The following is a 242-nucleotide window of genomic DNA, read 5'->3' on the forward strand; positions in this document are numbered from 1 at the left end:
ATACTGATACTGATTACTGGCAATACGTTACTAATTGGGACCCGACGTTGGACATACGATCCAATAGCCAATAGAAAAATTTATTTTCTAGGGACAGTACATCACTAGCTAGTAACCTTGAAAAGTGCAATCTTGATGCATCCTTGAGATGCATTCAGCTACATCTGTTGCAAATAAAAGAACGCAACCACTCTGGGTTATTCAGCTTACGTTTATTGGTCGAACAAGTACTTATAAGCTTT

The sequence above is a fragment of the Odontomachus brunneus genome, unplaced genomic scaffold, assembly GCF_010583005.1.
Source record: "Odontomachus brunneus isolate Ranch 3 - 2012 unplaced genomic scaffold, Obru_v1 Obru_scaffold_057, whole genome shotgun sequence".
NCBI lineage: Eukaryota > Metazoa > Arthropoda > Insecta > Hymenoptera > Formicidae > Odontomachus > Odontomachus brunneus.